Source organism: Argopecten irradians, chromosome 14 (assembly GCF_041381155.1).
Source record: "Argopecten irradians isolate NY chromosome 14, Ai_NY, whole genome shotgun sequence".
In the NCBI taxonomy this organism is placed as follows: domain Eukaryota; kingdom Metazoa; phylum Mollusca; class Bivalvia; order Pectinida; family Pectinidae; genus Argopecten; species Argopecten irradians.
The window spans coordinates 2,440,196-2,459,056 of NC_091147.1; the positions used below are offsets into that span (position 1 = coordinate 2,440,196).

General features: G+C 41.8%; 1 protein-coding gene across 1 annotated transcript in view; it reads right to left on the bottom strand.

The window, feature by feature from the left end:
* LOC138306827 (uncharacterized) overlaps positions 1-14,240 on the bottom strand; it is a 60,308-nt gene extending 46,068 nt beyond the window's left edge. The window contains exons 1-2 of the mRNA XM_069247310.1: positions 13,885-14,240; positions 6,929-6,986 (exon numbers count right to left, since the gene is read on the bottom strand). The gene's annotated coding sequence lies outside the window, so the exon portion shown is untranslated. The remainder of the gene's footprint in view (positions 1-6,928; positions 6,987-13,884) is intronic.
* Between the last annotated feature and the right edge of the window lie 4,621 nt (positions 14,241-18,861).

Sequence of the window (18,861 nt, forward strand, 5' to 3'; positions counted from 1 at the left end):
GTCATTGAATTCCATAAGGTTAACGAATGTTCATGACACCTTGACCAGAAGTAGAAAACTATTCAAAAACAAAGAATAGGGATGTCACATAACACTGTAAGAATGCGTCAATCTTGTCTGAAATGGTTACGACCTATTTCAGCTGGCGATTCGCATTGTACTATACAATTTAGCTGCAATATTGTAGCTCAAAAGACTTTTTGACAGAAAAATGGTGTCGTCTTTAGAGCTACAATTGGTGCCTATTACTGCTAATGGAGCAAAGTGAAGCAAACCATTATAAAACGGTTTTTTTTTTGCATTTTTATTTTACTTGTTTGATATCGCTTACCTTCTAGGCAATAAAACTGAACCACATAAAATATCAAATTCTCATCGAGGCATTATTTTTTTTACATAATATTTATACGGCAAGTCCACAAATTGTAAATTTGACGTCTTGTGAGCGGTAAGGTAGATATTAAGAATGGTAGTTATGTTTGTTTTGGACAAAAATCATATGTAAATGCATGTATACGCATAAAATAATTGGAAACCTACAAAAAGTAAAGAAAACGATGCCCGAGTGATTTTCGGAGGCAGTGCTCCACTACGATATAGGGACCAATTCGTACCCGGCCTAAAGGCATAGTAGGCCGGGTACGTATATTCGTTCTATATACAATTAAAACAGCACTTTCTAGAACATGGTGGACTCGTGAACAAATCACCTTTATTTACAACACAGAGGCACAGGACGTTTTACACTGTTTACCGTCCATCAGCCAGGCCAAACGGAATTATCCGCCCATCTTTGTATTCCAAGTCACGAAATGTCTGGTGGTGTTGGTCTATATTATGCTGAGTGTATTTCTGAAGACCTAACGTTTTAGGCTCCAACATATTTAAACGAACAGAAAACACAATAAAGGAATAGGTAAATAGGCGGTAATCCAGGGCTGTTAATACACATATAGATCTCGTTAGTACGACATATTGATTATTAACCGCATTCTCGATATTGTGCTCTAGTTAAATCGATATAGAACATGTATATTAATACGGGCTTCATTACATGTTTACTCACACAAAGCTCGTCTCGAGTTGAAGTGGAATTATTTCAGTTTTTTTCGGCTTGTTAACAAATTATGCAGCAACTGCACAAAGCTGTCGCAACACGGAACTGCACAAAGCTGTCGCAACACGGAACAACAAATAAATCGCGCATGATAAATTTAGCAGTACCGCCCACGTCAAGGTTAACCCGAGTTATCAGGGCTCGAGATAAAGAAGTGTCTATTTTCAGTTCTGCACGGCATATCATCCTTGATATACTACATCACAAATAATTCTTTTTCGAGATTACCAAATACATATACACCAAATCGTCACCAATCGAAAAAAGTCGTCGAAATATCTTATTCGAGATATCGGGGTGCGGTGCGATGTTCTATTATTGTATCTCGAATAATAAATTATCCACTTAAATGAGCACGAGTAATTAAAGTATCTCTCACTTATCTCAAATGTAAAAAAAGGTAAAGAAAATAACCAAACATTCTAAAGTAAATTAGTACAGATAGTTCCATGCCAGTTGGCAGTTTTTTTAACTGGCATGGTTTTAGATAGAGGCGAGATTTGATTTGATTGATTTATTGCAAAATTGATTTAAAAACAAATAATGTGTAATTTTTATTAGCAACATTAGAACAGCACATATTCGTCATGTTATATTATCGAATACATTGCTGTTAGCATGTACTTTAATAACGGTGTGACTTAGGTACCGCCATGTTGATTGCAGTTTGGTTATATGACCAAGTTTACATGAGCTGCGACCAACGGGACGTATGGTCATCCACGGGGTCACTGGAGGAGTGGTTACGTCACGCTGGTCAGATTGTCTGTACGAACTTCTTATGTGTGACCTACAAAACTTACTGTAAGGAGTTGGTACACATGTACCATTCAGCTGATAAAACCATATACTATGTACATTGTATATATGTATGTACAATATATGTATATTACGTATACGTTACCTAAATTGTGTGCATACGAGTGTAGCGGGATTGACCGAGCTGATCATCGGTGACCAGGTAGCATTTGGCTAGTGTTCGGAGGTCCCGGGTTCGAATCCCGGTCTGGTCGCTACATTTTCTCCTCTCCTGTTACACAATAGGCGCCCAACGTAACACGTAGGGCGCGTTACACGAACTTTTATCTGCGATCTGCCTATCCTTAAGTGATCGGTAAATTAATCACTTTACAGCAATCACACATGTTAGAGTCTGATGATTTTGTCATCTGTTGTCGTACGCCGAGCCTTCCAACTGCCCCCCCCCCATGTCCCACATGTCACCCCCCCCCCCCCCCCCCCCCATTTTCGCCGACTGAAATTTTCTAAAAATGCTTATTTGAAAGAAAAAAGGGTCCTCCTGCACATTTTTCGTACTTCATTCTAGAAAATTTTCCGCTGCGCGACGCATTTCCTAAAACGTTCAAGCACATGTCAAACCTAAATAGTAAAAATTCAATACACACGAACTAGACTAAAAATGTCCATCAAGGGATTCTATGTACTATTTAAAAAAATGTCTCTTAAAAGATCAATTTGTTTATATGTCTTAGCGAGACAATTAATTCATTTTTTATCATTTCTAAATGTAGGTAACTTTAAATTGAAAAAATTATCATGTTAAGATCGCTTTATAATCATTAAAATACATCGTAAAACACATCTCAGCCATTCTAAATCGTAATTTTTTTCCCGGGGGAGACCCCCGAACCCCCCCTTAACACCAAATTCTCGCGCCTTTGGACTTTCGCAAATTCATCAAAATGCATCGTAAAATCTAAGCCATTCTGAATCGTATTTTTTTCCGGGGGTCACCCTCAGACCCCTAAAACACCAAAATATCGCGCCTTCGACGCTCACACGCTAATTTGGCCAATTTGCGTATTCGTTAATTTCCTTTTAGCGACCCCACTGTCTACAAATGTGTACAATGATTAAATTTAATGATATATGAAAAATTTACATAAAGCATATATGGTTGGAAATTGAATTGATCTCCTCCTGTAGGTGCGGCGGCGGGGGGTTTACAAATTATTGCGAACCTTTGCGCCCCCCCCCCCCCCCCCCCCCCCCGTTTTCATCTTACGCCACTGAGTGATATTATGACAGATACCACAGCCACTGAGTATCCAGGATTGTCACATAGTCTTCAGAGAAGCTCTGCTCGTATTGAAATACTTACCTTAAGTTGTTGTTTTATAAATCCGTCGTATTCAGGCTGTTTCTCTGGCTGATCATTACATTGATTGTTCTATTATATGTAGGAGTTTTAGGTATCCATAGTAACGGATACATGACAAGAAGTACATGTGATACACTTGGAATACGTCGGAGGAGTACTGTATATGTGTTACAACTCATTCCTCGCGTAGTATCCACGTGAAAAGCTAACACGTGCGCTTGTCCACTGCTGCTATATACAGCTTGTTGGAATTGTATTATGTCGAGTTCGTTGATCTCTGTACTAAATCGTGATCGGTAATACTAATACTGCTGTGTGATCACCATGGTTACGGGTACAACTATCGTCTTCCATTATAATCTTCAGTACCAACATCCTACGTTATTTATATACCTATGATTTAATGTGCTATATTCGTTTTTAACATTAATCAGTACTAAAATTATCAGCTTTTTACGTTATTTGTAAATTGATTCCACTTTCGGTTGATACAGCCCCTTGTCGGATTGATTAATTGTAAGTATCGGGAAAAATATGATGACCGAACTAAGATATCGACAAACAAAGCATCCGTATATATCTCCACCATAACAGAGATACAGTGTGTCAATAAATACTTCGAGGATGCATCGGTGAATCGTTTATTATAGCGGTGAGAAGGAACGAATTTCCCAGAATACTACTCGTTACTAGAAGTACTTTTAATGATCCCGGGTACGCTTATACAATCCGTAGTGTCACCGTGGACGTTTGCGTTACGTCGGTAAATACTAATTTCTACACAACGTCACTGACTATTTATCTCGTAGCTATCTATCACATTAATGAACTCTGTGTACTCTAGTTTAGTTGATGAGTACCAATGTATTTAGCTAGGAATCGGATGTGTGACAAGCCCGATCAAATGTGGCCGTCTGTAAAACGTAAAAAAATCATTTATTTCACATCGACTTCAAAACTTACACAACTCATCACTACATATGGCCCGAATGTAACCGCGCATGAGTTCTAGAGAGGGAGCAAATCGGAGTGCCCGGAGAAAACACACTGGATGGAGTAAATAGCCCATGAACGTCGTGTCGGAGATCGAACCCGGTCGGCCACGTGAGAGGCGAATATGGCCAGCCACTACATGACCGGATCGCCCTGTCATCATACAAGAAGTTTTCATTTCATAAATATTGTTATTACGTTACATGTATTTGCATTTGCAAATTATTGGTACATGTATAAATGACGGCCATTTCCGTGCCACATTTGTGGTATTCGCTCGTGCACTTTAAGAGTGAATGGCGTCAGATCACTTTCACGTGACCTGTCACAGTAACAATGTTGATTACGACAGTTTGATTGTTCGGAAAGCCTATTTGCTTGGCATGCTACTCGCGTGTTTTCCGTAACACGTGATATGAGTGATATAATTAATGGTTCGTTAGAACATCCGACAGTATACATGGATATCAGCAGTCTCCGGGAACGTTACGGCGAGACAAAAATAACAGCCGGAGTTATGTAGACGCTTACTAAAGTTCTTTACACGTACGGAAGCTTTAATACATAACAATAACTAGTAATATAGTTACAACGTAAATAAAACCTACACTTACGTATCTACATGTACAAACACAGTGTTTTACGTACGTACAGGAGTGTAAACTCCGTTTTACTATTTTACGCACAACACCGAGTACGTTGGCAGTTATCCAATCCTGCTTGTTTTGCTATATACAGTCCGGTAGCCGACACTACACAAAACCGTTCAATAGATTACAACTACAACAAATTACCTCTTTATCTCACCACAAATATGTCGCCTGTGTATGATTACACAACAAACACCGTAAGATGTTTAAAACTATTGATACTTCCGGTGTAAAAATGGGAACGTTAACCTCCGCTGACCACGCGTACTAACAAGAGATCCCAGAGGGATCTTGGCGCCCACCAAAGAATGATCTATGTCTGACAACAGAAAGAGGGATCTTTTCCCTGCTTTTCAATGAATTATATGAACCTTTCAGTACTTTCTGAGATATGTAGCAGTAACAAACTTCAATTATCAAAATTCAAGATGGCTACCTGTCGATCATCTTGCTGACCGATCTGTCCCAAAATGCAATATGCACAACTAGGGTCGTAGGGGAACCTACATATGAAATTTGAGAAAGATTCCTTCAGTACTTTCTGCGAAATAGTGTTAACAAACTTTAACTATCAAAATCCAAGATGGCCGTCAGTCGGTCGGCCATCTTGTTGACTGATTGGTCCCAAAATGCAATATGCACAACTAGGGCCTAGGAGAACCAACATATGAAATTTGAGAAAGATCCCTTCAAAACTTTCTGAGAAATAGCGGTAACAAACTTTAACTATCAAAATCCAAGATGGCCGCCAGTCGGCCATCTTGTTGACCAATTGGTCCCAAAATGCAATATGCACAACTAGGGCCCTAGGAGAACCAACATATGAAATTTGAGAAAGATCCCTTCAAAACTTTCTGAGAAATAGCGGTAACAAACTTTAACTATCAAAATCCAAGATGGCCGCCAGTCGGCCATCTTGTTGACCGATTGGTCCCAAAATGCAATATGCACAACTAGGGCCCTAGGGGAACCTACATGTGAAATTTGAGAAAGATCCCTTCAAAACTTTCTGAGAAATAGCGGTAACAAACTTTAACTATCAAAATCCAAGATGGCCGCCAGTCGGCCATCTTGTTGACCGATTGGTCCCAAAATGCAATATGCACAACTAGGGCCCTAGGGGAACCTACATGTGAAATTTGAGAAAGATCCCTTAAGTACTTTCTGAGAAATAGCGGTAACAAACTTTAACTATCAAAATCCAAGATGGCCGCCAGTCGGCCATCTTGTTGACCGATTGGTCCCAAAATGCAATATGCACAACTAGGGCCCTAGGGGAACCTACATGTGAAATTTGAGAAAGATCCCTTCATAACTTTCTGAGAAATAGCGGTAACAAACTTTAACTATCAAAATCCAAGATGGCCGCCAGTCGGCCATCTTGTTGACCGATTGGTCCCAAAATGCAATATGCACAACTAGGGCCCTAGGGAAACCTACATGTGAAATTTGAGAAAGATCCCTTCTGTACTTTCTGAGAAATAGCGGTAACAAAAATTGTTAACGGAGGGACGGACGGACGGACGGACGGACGGACGACGGACCACGGACGAAAGGCGATTTGAATAGCCCACCATCTGATGATGGTGGGCTAAAAATATACCGTATCTATTAGGATAAACGTGGCTGTTGTTACTTCTGGGGAATTCACGTGCGTGGGTTTCATTGTATAATGTTGTCAAATCACACTCTAAAGCATTCGGCAAGTTAAGTATCGATCAACGATTCAACATGTAAGTGAGAACGTCACGCGGCGCGTGATATATCATACCCTAGAATGGTTTTGTCTTTAATGATCCTAAACGTGAAGACAAAGTTATACAATTATATATATCTTATATAACATTCGCGTGTCAATCCGAGTTTGTTAACCTGTTTCTCTTATACCATTGTATAATCTTACCGATTCTTAAGAGAATCACAGCCTTAATTACAACTATCCATATGCATCAACGCAAAATGAAATATCGTAGCGTTGGGAAGGATTCTGTTACAAGCGGACATCATTAGTCTTAATTCGCTATTACAGCATGTATTATAACTTACCTTATATATCCATACTTTCAGGTAAAATATTGTTTGGTCCTCAAACCGACATCAGAAACTGAAACATATAAGAAAACATATTACATTTCCAGCCGGAAGTATCGCGCTAAAATGAAGTAAAGATTTAGACATGACGAGGTAGGCGACAGTGGCCTAACAGCATCCTATGTCCCGGGGAGGTCAGACAGCTAACAATCAATCCTTACCTACATTGTACATCTGTTAGATCGATTGTCGGACAGGAAGTGGAATTAGCCTGGACCCAGACAGTTACATTATGAATTCATCATGACAGTCAACACTCACCAATGAAATGTCGAATATTACAGACCCGAACTATATAAAAATCGTCCGTCCGTTGTCCAGAGCTACTTTACCATAGCTACTAGATATCGCCCATTGTCTAAAGCTACGTTACCATAGCTACTAGATATCGTCAGTCGTCTAGAGCTTCGTTACCATAGCTACTAGATATCGTCCGTCACCCAGAGCTACGTTACCATAGCTACTAGATATCGTCCGTCATCCAGAGCTACGTTACCATAGCTACTAGATATCGTCCGTCATCTAGAGCTACGTTACCATAGCTACTAGATATCGCCCATTGTCTAAAGCTACGTTACCATAGCTACTAGATATCGTCCGTCATCCAAAGCTACGTTACCATAGCTACTAGATATCGCCCATTGTCTAAAGCTACGTTACCATAGCTACTAGATATCGTCCGTCACCCAGAGCTACGTTACCATAGCTACTAGATATCGTCCGTCATCCAGAGCTACGTTACCATAGCTACTAGATATCGTCCGTCATCTAGAGCTACGTTACCATAGCTACTAGATATCGCCCATTGTCTAAAGCTACGTTACCATAGCTACTAGATATCGTCCGTCATCCAAAGCTACGTTACCATAGCTACTAGATATCGTCAGTCGTCTAGAGCTTCGTTACCATAGCTACTAGGTATCGTCCGTCACCCAGAGCTTCGTTACCATAGCTACTAGATATCGTCCGTCACCCAGAGCTACGTTACCATAGCTACTAGATATCGTCCGTCATCCAGAGCCTCGTTACCATAGCTACTAGATATCGTCCGTCATCCAGAGCTACGTTACCATAGCTACTAGATATCGTCAGTCGTCTAGAGCTTCGTTACCATAGCTACTAGATATCGTCAGTCGTCTAGAGCTTCGTTACCATAGCTACTAGATATCGTCAGTCGTCTAGAGCTTCGTTACCATAGCTACTAGATATCGTCCGTCATCCAGAGCTACGTTACAATAGCTACTAGATATCGTCAGTCGTCTAGAGCTTCGTTACCATAGCTACTAGATATCGTCCGTCATCCAGAGCTACGTTAACGTAGCTACTAGATATCGTCAGTCGTCTAGAGCCTCGTTACCATAGCTACTAGATATCGTCAGTCGTCTAGAGCTTCGTTACCATAGCTACTAGATATCGTCAGTCGTCTAGAGCTTCGTTACCATAGCTACTAGATATCGTCCGTCATCCAGAGCTACGTTACAATAGCTACTAGATATCGCCCATTGTCTAAAGCTACGTTACCATAGCTACTAGATATCGTCAGTCGTCTAGAGCCTCGTTACCATAGCTACTAGATATCGTCAGTCGCCTAGAGCCTCGTTACCATAGCTACTAGATATCGTCAGTCGTCTAGAGCTTCGTTACCATAGCTACTAGATATCGTCCGTCATCCAGAGCTACGTTACAATAGCTACTAGATATCGCCCATTGTCTAAAGCTACGTTACCATAGCTACTAGATATCGTCAGTCGTCTAGAGCTTCGTTACCATAGCTACTAGATATCGTCAGTCGTCTAGAACTTCGTTACCATAGCTACTAGATATCGTCCGTCATCCAGAGCTACGTTACCATAGCTACTAGATATCGTCCGTCATCCAGAGCTACGTTAACGTAGCTACTAGATATCGTTCGTCATTCAGAGCTACGTTATCAAAGCTACTAGATATCGTCCGTCCATCGTCTAGAGCTATGTTTTCACCACAGATGTCTGCTTCTGGTTTTTTGACAGACACCTGTGGTGTTCACAACTACAGTATATTGGTACCGTGGACTTGGCGGCATATAAAGATACATTAATCTGTTTTCAAACATGTATAGGTCAACACCGAAACTCAAGTAACTCTAAATGAAGACAAAACTGAAATAAAGTCTGATCATTATGTACACACATTTCGTCAAGTATGTTCAGGATTATAACTTGAATTTGGATTTCTGTTCAGTGTTGGCGACCCATGCATCACTTGATAAGTGTAACGTACTGTACACGTAGCTTTGTTTTATTATGTATTAGAACTCAATCACAATAAATATATTCAAGTTAATCTTTATCATTCAATTTAATCCCGTGAAACACTATGAACTATGTATCAGCCAACCAGATGCGATGTAACAAACGGTGACGTCATTTTTTTTTACGTCATGAGTTGATAACATATTTTAAGCCAATGCAAATGCTCGTTACAAGAATGATTGTATTATAGGAAATATTAGTATTGCCAACCTACCGGATATATTGGGCAATTCGATCATTAGGACATACGAAATTCAAAGAAAACAAGCCCACAATGTATCGCACTACTATATCCTGAGACCAGTGGAGACATGACGAGATCAGTGCTGACGTAACACACACGTTCCTTCCTGATAAGTATATCAGATAAGTAGTTATGTATCTGTCATAACAGGAAGAAATAAATAGTTACAAGGAAAATGGCGAACGCGTGTGAATGAAGCGTTATCGAGATACAAACAACGGATATCAATCGCGAATCACTTACGGTAGATTACTATTCATTGGTTCATCAGACGATCACTCCGACTGTTCCTTATAGTGTTATAATAAATATGTGGAGGAATATGGGGTCAATGTTACTCTTGGCGACAGAACATCACAAAAATACCAGTCGGGAACGGAAGTCTGTATCGGTTACAGTTACAAAGTCAGCGCCTAAACACACACAAAACTTTTATAAACGTCGACACAGCATTCATCGCTTAGTGCAGATTTCTCATATGATACTTATGTTTGTATAAAAAACTAATTTTGTTCGCTAGCCTCTGGAAGTAACAACATAAATCAATAATCTATAAAACCTGATGAAATCATTGGAACGTGAATTACGTTCTGTTTAGTATTTAAATGTAACTTAAAGGTCGATTTAACAGATTTTGAATTGTGAAGCCGGAAACAGAATAGGTGGGAGCATGAAGAAAAAACAGCGACATACGGTTAGCACATGGCAACCAGATGAACAAGACGATTCAATGTATGTGTACGATATAAATATGATATGTAATGATGGAAGCAGACAAAATAATGCCTCACTATCCAAACCTAAATTATAATTGTAAGACAATCAAATGAACTTAAACCTAATTCAGTTACAACACATTTGTGTAGTATGAATTGTCCACATGTTTGTGTAGTCCTTGAAAGCATGTTAGTGTTCTCATATAGTTTGTTTGTTTTTGCGATGCGGATGTACAATAGGTCTCACGATGGTCTGCGAATTATATATACCATGTTTGCAAAATGTACAAGGCCTTCTTCGTCTTCCATCTGTTTTCTTTTCGCTTCCTGTCGTAGATCATTACATATATATATATATATATATATATATATATGTGTGTGTAGATGGCAATGTTTTAATATTGTTTAACATAAATGTATTGTATTTTTCAAGAAACGTTGAATAGTGACATCATGTTATGGAAATCTATATGTATATTTAAATACAGCCTTACACAATAAATACCGTGACGTCGTGCAGCATTATAACAAGTTAACAGGGTAACGTTAAATAATCAGAAATGACCTACTTACCAGTATCTGATTAATTCGTGTCTGGCACGACAAAAACGGATAAATACAGAATTAATGTTGTCACGGCTGTACCAATTCACGTTTATCTAATGTTAAATGTCTACTTAATTATTCCGACGGGAAAATCACCATAACTATATACGTGTATCGTTCTACATACACATGATACTCGGCAGATGCATTTATATAATCATTATTATTCACCGGAACCGGAATTACAAAGATACAGTCTTGTTTCCGGAAGTCATATTGGCCGAGAGTGAATGCCCTCATCTGAGGTTGTCTTGTTTACTACTGTCGTTAGTGATGTGGACGTATCCATGACAACTTACTACTGTCGTAACGTGGTTTAGTGACTTTGCGTTTGGATGCGAATCGGTTCCGGTTCCGGTTTAACTAATATAAGTGAAAATGTAATCAGCCAAAGATCACATTCACAGTCGACATAAAACACACTATCGATTTCACGTGAGCAAACAGATTTTATAAATGGTCTTTCAAATGCACATTTCTTAATGAACTGTCTTTCACACGCCCATTGTTTTTTGATAAATGTTCTATCAGTTTTTATGAAGTCAATTCCTGTTATAAAAGAGTCGAATTAATAAGTTTCAGATTTGAAAACAAATTGTTCATCTTCTGTGTAGACTAAGCACCATTTAACCAAGGCAATACGACTTACGACCATTTAAAAAAGGCAATACGCTAACCTGTGTAGGCTTATCACCATTTAATAAAGGCAATACGCTAACCTGTGAAGGCTTAGCACCATTTAATAAAAGCAAAACGCTAACTTGTATAAGCTTAACACCATTTAATAAACACAATACGCTAACCTGTGTAGGCTAAGCACCATTTAACAAAGGCAATACGCTAACCTGTGTAAGCTTAACACCATTTAATGAAGACAATACGCTAACCTGTGTAGGCTAACCACCATTTAACAAAGGCAATACGCTAACCTGTGTAAGCTTAACACCATTTAATGAAGACAATACGCTAACCTGTGTAGGCTAACCACCATTTAACAAAGGCAATACGCTTACCTGTGTAGGCTTAGCACATTTAATAAAGGCCATACGCTAACCTGTGTAGGCTTAGCACCATTTAACAAAGGCCATACGCTAACCTGTGTAGGCTTAGCGCCATTTAGACAAATATCAACCATAAACTAGCCTGTGTAGGCAAAGTACCACAAACATCCATCACCACGTTAGCCTGCGTAGGCCTAGCATCATTTAGACAATCATCCATCCATACTAAGCCTGCGTAGGCCTAGCATCATTTAGACAATCATCCATCCATACTAAGCCTGCGTAGGCCTAGCACCATTTAGACAATCATCCATCCATACTAAGCCTGCGTAGGCTTAGCACCATTTAGACAAACATCCATCCATACGCTAGCCTGCGTAGGCCTAGCACCATTTAGACAATCATCCATCCATACGCTAGCCTGTGTAGGCCTAGCACCATTTAGGCAATCATCCATCCATACGCTAGCCTGTGTAGGCCTAGCACCATTTAGGCAATTACCCAACACCACAAACATAAAACTATGTGTACGCTATCATGTGTTGGCCTAGCATCAGACATTAAACCATACTCTAGCTTTTGTAGGCCTAAATAGAATCACAAACATTTAACCCTAGCCTGTGTAGGCGTAGCAACACAAACATCTAACCCTAGCCTGTGTAGGCGTAGCACCACAAACATCTAACCCTAGCCTGTATAGGCGTAGCACCACAAACATCCAACCCTAACCTGTGTAGGCGTAGCACCACAAACATCCAACCCTAACCTGTGTAGGCGTAGCAACACAAACATCTAACCCTAGCCTGTGTAGGCGTAGCACCACAAACATCTAACCCTAGCCTGTGTAGGCGTAGCACCACAAACATCTTACCCTAGCCTGTGTAGGCGTAGCACCACAAACATTTAACCCTAGCCTGTGTAGGCGTAGCACCACAAACATCTAACCCTAGCCTGTGTAGGCGTAGCACCACAAACATCCAACCCTAACCTGTGTAGGCGTAGCACCACAAACATCCAACCCTAACCTGTGTAGGCGTAGCACCACAAACATCCAACCCTAACCTGTGTAGGCGTAGCACCACAAACATCCAACCCTAACCTGTGTAGGCCTAGCACCACAAACATCCAACCCTAACCTGTGTAGGCCTAGCACCACAAACTTCTAACCATAGCCTGTGTAGGCCTAGCGCCACAAACATCTAACCATAGCTTGTGTAGGCCTAGCACCACTAACATCCAATCATGGCCTGTGTAGACTAGCACCACAAATATCCAGTGATACGCTAGCCTGTGTAGACTAGCACCACAAATATCCGGTCATACGTTAGCCTGTGTAGGCCTAGCACCACAAACATCCGGTCATAAACGCTAGCCTGCGTATGATACCTACGTCACTGCGCAGTTTTTACCTGCTAAACGAATAATATCTATTTAAACCAGATTTACTACGCACGATAAAACGGCTATAAATAAATCTTTTGAATAAAAAACTTATAGCATGACAGTCGTGGTATACCCGGATATAACCAAGCCTTTTAACTTCGTCGATCCGACAAAGATTAATATAAGCGTTGACCTACAAAATACAACAACGTGACCTACTTTTGTACTCGTAAACCAGTGATATTACAGCATGAATAACGGTGTATTTGACACATTAGTGAGAAGTAATAAGTTCTGTATAAATTACAGCGATATAACTGACAAGTGCTTGTCTTATCTCGGCGTTCGACTTAAAGCTAACCATGCCGTCAAAATGTGTGGCCAAAGTCGGCCTATTGTAATGAACGAGGTCTTGACTGGTTGGTTTGTTGACATTCAGACGGTACCGTTACATGGCCTTTCTAACTACACTGCCCGGCGTTCTGAGGAGACAGACGACTGACGGTACCACGGAGACTGACATGGACGTCTCTCTGTGTACTGACAGACGGACAAGTTCTCGGGTCATTCACTTGGTATACTGATGACGCACGTTACATATATACACATACACAAGGTAAAGATATACAAACAAAATACGGACACATGGAACACACCAAAATCTACTCACCAACACGACTACAGATCTGTCTATATCCCAATATCATCCCAAACAGGATCACAATACGGTATTATATCCATGTACACAGTTAGCAATACACAAAACCTACAAACATCGTGAATATTGCCGGCGTTCCAGAGACCCAAACCGTCTCGCCTCCCAGCACGTATATGACTAGTGAATCGTGTGATACCGTGTATACGTGAAACGTGGCCCAGTTCGTCACGACTAGCGCGCGCTGGCTAGTCGCGAGAAGCAGACGATTTTAATGAGAAACTTTGCAGCGTAATTCCCGCGTAAAGCACCATGGCTTATCGATTAGATCGAATTCCTGCTTTATTTATATAGGTATAAGTGTTTTTACTTCCCGCTTTTTCTCTCACGACCACGACCACTCAGCCTACACACACACACACACAGACACGTGATCATACATGATGTATTATGCAGTTAATCGAGGGATATTTCGCTCACCGTTAGCAATTGGCATAACAAATAATTGTTATTTCCGTACGGTATTGAAATGTAAATAAACAAATTTCTCCGACGGATAAAACGTCGATGAATCGCCAATTGATAATTCTATTACTTCATCTCAAAGGACGAGACTGAAATAAAAACATTTATATCAACTTGCAATGTGTCTTGGCAAACATTCCGTACCTCGTGTTTCCGTACCTCGTGTTCCGTCATTACATACAGACGTAACATTACGTACCCCGTGTTCCGTCAGTACATACGGACGTAACATTTCGTACCCCGTGTTCCGTCATTACATACAGACGTAACATTACGTACCCCGTGTTCCGTCATTACATACAGACGTAACATTCCGTACCCCGTGTTCCGTCATTACATACAGACGTAACATTCCGTACCCCATGTTCCGTCATTACATACAGACGTAACATTTCTTACCCCGTGTTCCGTCATTACATAAAGACGTAACATTCCGTACCTCGTGTTCCGTCATTACATACAGACGTAACATTCCGTACCCCGTGTTCCGTCATTACATACAGACGTAACATTCCGTACCCCGTGTTCCGTCATTATATTCAGACGTAACATTCCGTACCCCGTGTTCCGTCATTACATACAGACGTAACATTCCGTACCCCGTGTTCCGTCATTACATACAGACGTAACATTACGTACCCCGTGTTCCGTCATTACATACAGACGTAACATTCCGTACCCCGTGTTCCGTCATTACATACAGACGTAACATTCCGTACCCCGTGTTCCGTCATTACATACAGACGTAACATTCCGTACCCCGTGTTCCGTCATTACATACAGACGTAACATTCCGTACCCCGTGTTCCGTCATTACATACAGACGTAACATTCCGTACCCCGTGTTCCGTCATTACATAAGACGTAACATTCGTACCCGTGTTCCGTCATTACATACAGACGTAACATTCCGTACCCCGTGTTCCGTCATTACATACAGACGTAACATTCCGTACCCCGTGTTCCGTCATTACATACAGACGTAACATTCCGTACCCCGTGTTCCGTCATTACATACAACGTAACATTCGTACCCGTGTTCGTCATTACATACAGACGTAACATTCCGTACCCCGTGTTCCGTCATTACATACAGACGTAACATTCCGTACCCCGTGTTCCGTCATTACATACAGACGTAACATTCCGTACCCCGTGTTCCGTCATTACATACAGACGTAACATTCCGTACCCCGTGTTCCGTCATTACATACAGACGTAACATTCCGTACCCCGTGTTCCGTCATTACATACAGACGTAACATTCCGTACCCCGTGTTCCGTCATTACATACAGACGTAACATTCCGTACCCCGTGTTCCGTCATTACATACAGACGTAACATTCCGTACCCCGTGTTCCGTCATTACATACAGACGTAACATTCCGTACCCCGTGTTCCGTCATTACATACAGACGTAACATTCCGTACCCCGTGTTCCGTCATTACATACAGACGTAACATTCCGTACCCCGTGTTCCGTCATTACATACAGACGTAACATTCCGTACCCCGTGTTCCGTCATTACATACAGACGTAACATTCCGTACCCCGTGTTCCGTCATTACATACAGACGTAACATTCCGTACCCCGTGTTCCGTCATTACATACAGACGTAACATTCCGTACCCCGTGTTCCGTCATTACATACAGACGTAACATTCCGTACCCCGTGTTCCGTCATTACATACAGACGTAACATTCCGTACCCCGTGTTCCGTCATTACATACAGACGTAACATTCCGTACCCCGTGTTCCGTCATTACATACAGACGTAACATTCCGTACCCCGTGTTCCGTCATTACTATACAGACGTAACATTCCGTACCCCGTGTTCCGTCATTACATACAGACGTAACATTCCGTACCCCGTGTTCCGTCATTACATACAGACGTAACATTCCGTACCCCGTGTTCCGTCATTACATACAGACGTAACATTCCGTACCCCGTGTTCCGTCATTACATACAGACGTAACATTCCGTACCCCGTGTTCCGTCATTACATACAGACGTAACATTCCGTACCCCGTGTTCCGTCATTACATACAGACGTAACATTCCGTACCCCGTGTTCCGTCATTACATACAGACGTAACATTCCGTACCCCGTGTTCCGTCATTACATACAGACGTAACATTCCGTACCCCGTGTTCCGTCATTACATACAGACGTAACATTCCGTACCCCGTGTTCCGTCATTACATACAGACGTAACATTCCGTACCCCGTGTTCCGTCATTACATACAGACGTAACATTCCGTACCCCGTGTTCCGTCATTACATACAGACGTAACATTCCGTACCCCGTGTTCCGTCATTACATACAGACGTAACATTCCGTACCCCGTGTTCCGTCATTACATACAGACGTAACATTCCGTACCCCGTGTTCCGTCATTACATACAGACGTAACATTCCGTACCCCGTGTTCCGTCATTACATACAGACGTAACATTCCGTACCCCGTGTTCCGTCATTACATACAGACGTAACATTCCGTACCCCGTGTTCCGTCATTACATACAGACGTAACATTCCGTACCCCGTGTTCCGTCATTACATACAGACGTAACATTCCGTACCCCGTGTTCCGTCATTACATACAGACGTAACATTCCGTACCCCGTGTTCCGTCATTACATACAGACGTAACATTCCGTACCCCGTGTTCCGTCATTACATACAGACGTAACATTCCGTACCCCGTGTTCCGTCATTACATACAGACGTAACATTCCGTACCCCGTGTTCCGTCATTACTACACGTAACATTCGTACCCCGTGTTCCGTCATTACATACAGACGTAACATTCCGTACCCCGTGTTCCGTCATTACATACAGACGTAACATTCCGTACCCCGTGTTCCGTCATTACATACAGACGTAACATTCCGTACCCCGTGTTCCGTCATTACATACAGACGTAACATTCCGTACCCCGTGTTCCGTCATTACATACAGACGTAACATTCCGTACCCCGTGTTCCGTCATTACATACAGACGTAACATTCCGTACCCCGTGTTCCGTCATTACATACAGACGTAACATTCCGTACCCCGTGTTCCGTCATTACATACAGACGTAACATTCCGTACCCCGTGTTCCGTCATTACATACAGACGTAACATTCCGTACCCCGTGTTCCGTCATTACATACAGACGTAACATCCGTACCCCTCAGACGTAACTTCGTACCCGTGTTCCGTCATTACATACAGACGTAACATTCCGTACCCCGTGTTCCGTCATTACATACAGACGTAACATTCGTACCCCGTGTTCCGTCATTACATACAGACGTAACATTCCGTACCCCGTGTTCCGTCATTACATACAGACGTAACATTCGTACCCCGTGTTCCGTCATTACATACAGACGTAACATTCCGTACCCCGTGTTCCGTCATTACATACAGACGTAACATTCCGTACCCCGTGTTCCGTCATTACATACAGACGTAACATTCCGTACCCCGTGTTCCGTCATTACATACAGACGTAACATTCCGTACCCCGTGTTCCGTCATTACATACAGACGTAACATTCCGTACCCCGTGTTCCGTCATTACATACAGACGTAACATTCCGTACCCCGTGTTCCGTCATTACATACAGACGTAACATTCGTACCCCGTGTTCCGTCATTACATACAGACGTAACCCGTACCCCGTGTTCCGTCATTACATACAGACGTAACATTCCGTACCCCGTGTTCCGTCATTACATACAGACGTAACATTCCGTACCCCGTGTTCCGTCATTACATACAGACGTAACATTCCGTACCCCGTGTTCCGTCATTACATACAGACGTAACATTCCGTACCCCGTGTTCCGTCATTACATACAGACGTAACATTTCGTACCCCGTGTTCCGTCATTACATACAGACGTAACATTCCGTACCCCGTGTTCCGTCATTACATACAGACGTAACATTCCGTACCCCGTGTTCCGTCATTACATACAGACGTAACATTCCGTACCCCGTGTTCCGTCATTACATACAGACGTAACATTCCGTACCCCGTGTTTCGTCATTACATACAGACGTAACATTCCGTACCCCGTGTTCCGTCATTACATACAGACGTAACATCCGTACCCCGTGTTCCGTCATTACATACAGACGTAACATTACGTACCCCGTGTTCCGTCATTACATACAGACGTAACATTCCGTACCCCGTGTTCCGTCATTACATACAGACGTAACATTCCGTACCCCGTGTTCCGTCATTACATACAGACGTAACATTCCGTACCCCGTGTTCCGTCATTACATACAGACGTAACATTCCGTACCCCGTGTTCCGTCATTACATACAGACGTAACATTCCGTACCCCGTGTTCCGTCATTACATACAGACGTAACATTCCGTACCCCGTGTTCCGTCATTACATACAGACGTAACATTCCGTACCCCGTGTTCCGTCATTACATACAGAC